This window comes from Myotis nattereri (genome assembly GCF_964212035.1).
Source record: "Myotis nattereri genome assembly, chromosome: 9".
NCBI classification, from domain to species: domain Eukaryota; kingdom Metazoa; phylum Chordata; class Mammalia; order Chiroptera; family Vespertilionidae; genus Myotis; species Myotis nattereri.
The window spans coordinates 81,244,815-81,248,080 of NC_138084.1; the positions used below are offsets into that span (position 1 = coordinate 81,244,815).

Below are 3,266 nucleotides of genomic sequence, written 5' to 3' on the forward strand. Positions count from 1 at the left end.
ATAAGAAAAAGCTAAAGGAGTTCATCACCACCAAACCAATATTATATGAAATGCTGAAAGGTATCCTTTAAGAAGAGGAAGAAGAAGAAAAAGGTAAAGATACAAACTATGAACAACAAATACACATCTATCAACAAGTGAATCTAAAAATCACGTGAATAAATAATATGATGAACAGAATAAACTGGTGAATAGAATAGAATCATGGGCATAGAATGGGAGTGGACTGACTATTCTCAGGGGGGAAAAGAGTGTGGGGGGTGCGGGAAGAGACTGGACAAAAATCGTACTCCTATGGATGAGGACAGTGGGGGGGTGGGTAAGGGCAGAGGGTGGGGTGGGAACCAGGTGGAGGGGAGCTATGGGGGGGAAGAACAACTGTAATAATATGAACAATAAAGATTTAATTAAAAAACAAAACAAAAAATAAAAGAAATTGGTGGAATGTAAAAAAAATAAATAATTTATTTGTTCAAGAAACATTCTCTATTGAGTAGGGACATTGGTACCATAAAGAAATAAAAGTAATCCTAGTTCACAACTTTAAAAAGCAAAAATGGGCACAGGACCTAAATAGACACTTCTCCAAAGAGGACATACAGAAGGCCAAGAGATATGAAAAAATACTCAAAGTCCCTGATCATCAGAGAGATGTCAATTAAAACAACAATGAGCTAATACCTCACACCTATCAGAATGGCTACCATCAACAACTCAACAAATAAGTGCTGGTGAGGATATTGAGAAAAGGGAACCCTAGTACACTGCTGGTGAGAATGCAGACTGGTGCAGCCATTATGGAAAACAGTATGGAGTTTCCTAAAAAAAATTAAATATGGAACTGCCATTTGACCCAGTGATGACACTTCTAGGAATATATTCTAAGAAACCCAAAACACCAATCAGAAAGAATGATTGTATCCCTATGTTCATAGCAGCACAATTTACAATAGCTAAGATCTGGAAAGAGCCCAAGTGCCCATCAGCAGATGAGTGGATAAAAAAGCTGTGGTGCCGAAACCGGTTTGGCTCAGTGGATAGAGCGTCAGCCTGCGGACTGAAAGGTCCCAGGTTCGATTCCGGTCAGGGGCATGTACCTGGGTTGCGGGCACATCCCCAGTGGGGGATGTGCAGGAGGCGGCTGGTCGATGTTTCTCTCTCATCGATGTTTCTGACTCTCTATCTCTCTCCCTTCCTCTCTGTAAAAAATCAATAAAATATATTTAAAAAAAAAAAAAAAAAAAGCTGTGGTGGCCGTAACCGGTTTGGCTCAGTGGATAGAGCGTCGGCCTGCGGACTGAGGGGTCCCAGGTTCGATTCCGGTCAGGGGCATGTGCCTTGGTTGCAGGCATATCCCCAGTGTGGGGTGTGCAGGAGGCAGCTGGTCGATGTGTCTCTCTCATCGATGTTTCTGACTTTCTATCCCTCTCCCTTCCTCTCTGTAAAAAATCAATAAAATATATTAAAAAAAAAAAAGAGTTCTGTTTAAAAAAAAAAAAAAAAGCTGTGGTGAGTTACTAGAGGGAGTGCCTATAGGTGTCATGGCGCTGAGCTATGGGCTCTTCATCTGCTTTCTGCTCTGGGGAGGCATGGAGCTGTGCTACTCCCAGTCCATATGGCAGAGAGGGACCTCCCCGCATTGTGGTGAAGTGTCTGGAGGCCCAGCTCGTGGTCACTGTCAGCAAAGACCTTTTTGGCACCGGGAAGCTCATCAGGCCTGCAGACCTCATCCTGGGCCCCGAGGACTGTGAGCCCCTGGTCTCTATGGACATCGATGATGTGGTCAGGTTTGAGGTTGGGCTATATGAGTGTGGCAACAGCCTGCAGGTGACAGAGGATGCCTTTGTGTACAGCACCTTCCTGCTGCACAACCCCCGCCCTGTTGGAAATCTGTCCATCGTGAGGACTAACCACGTGGAGGTGCCCATAGAATGCCGCTTCCCCAGGCAGGGCAATGTGAGCAGCCATGCCATCCTGCCCACCTGGGTGCCCTTCAGGACCATAGTGTTTTCGGAGGAGAAGCTGGTTTTCTCCCTGTACCTGATGGAGGATAACTGGAGCTCTAAGAAGAGGTCCCCCACCTTCCAGCTGGGAGATATAGCCCACCTCCAGGCTGAAGTTCACACTGGCAGCAAAAAAATAAAAAGCTGTGGTACATTTATCTCATGGAATACTATGCAGCAGTAAAAAAGAAGGATCTCTTACCATTTGATACAGTATAGAGGGACCTGTAGAGTATCATGCTAAGTGAAATAAGTCAGTCAGAGAAAGACAAGTATCACATGATTCATTCATATGTGGAACCTAAGTAACAAAATAAACTGTGGATCCAGAGACATGGAAGCATAGAAGAGTGTGGAATCTCAGAGGGAAGGCAAGGGAGGGTGGGTGGGTGGGAGCTAATCAACAAAAGACCTTGTATGCATATATGCATGGCCCATGGACACAGACAATGAGGCAGTGAGGACCTGGGGTGAGGATGGAGGCAGGCTGGAGGGGGTCAATGGAGGTAATAGGGAGACATATGTAATACTTTCAACAATAAAGTATATTTTTAAAAAAAGACTGCCCTGGTTTTTTTGGCTCAGGGGATAGAGCGTTGGCCTGTGGACTGGGGGGTCCCAGGTTCGATTCCGGCCATGGGCACATGCCTGGGTTGCGGGCTCCATCCCCAGTGGGGGACCTGCTGGAGGCAGCCAATCAATGATTCTCATCATTGATGCTTCTATCTCTCCCCCCTCTCTCACTTTCTCTCTGATATCAATCAAGAAATGTATTTTTTTTTTAAAAAAAAAGACTGAAATCAATGAGTCTGCAGGCAGAGGCGGGTCTCTGGAGGCTTTGAGTCTTTGCCTGTTCTAATTAGTTAGAAACAGCATTTGACACCCTCCTGCACTGGAGATTGAGAGGTGTAGCAGATTTACCTAATACATAGTCACAAACCCAAACAGGCAGCCAAAATGGGGAGACAAAAGAGCAACCCCCAAATGAAAGAACAAGAGAATTCTCCAGAAGAAGAACTAAATGAAATGGAGAGAAATGAGTCAAAGATAGAATTTAGAATAATGATGGCAAAGATGCTCAATAGCATGAGACAAAATATAGGAATTATGAAGAATGACATAGCACTAATAAAGAACACATTGGAAGGAATATACAGCAGATTAGGGGAAGCTGAGGATCAGATCAGTGAATTAGAAGACAAGGTTGAAAGAATCACTCAATCAGAGAGCCAAAAAGAAAAGAAAAAAAAACAATTAAAAAAC

General features: G+C 44.2%; 1 pseudogene across 1 annotated transcript; it reads left to right on the plus strand.

Moving 5' to 3' along the window:
- Nucleotides 1–1,541: 1,541 nt before the first annotated feature.
- On the plus strand, nt 1,542–2,187 carry LOC308525582 (zona pellucida sperm-binding protein 3-like; annotated as a pseudogene). Its single transcript has one exon. The product of its transcript is annotated as a zona pellucida sperm-binding protein 3-like (transcript).
- The last annotated feature ends 1,079 nt before the right edge of the window (nt 2,188–3,266 follow it).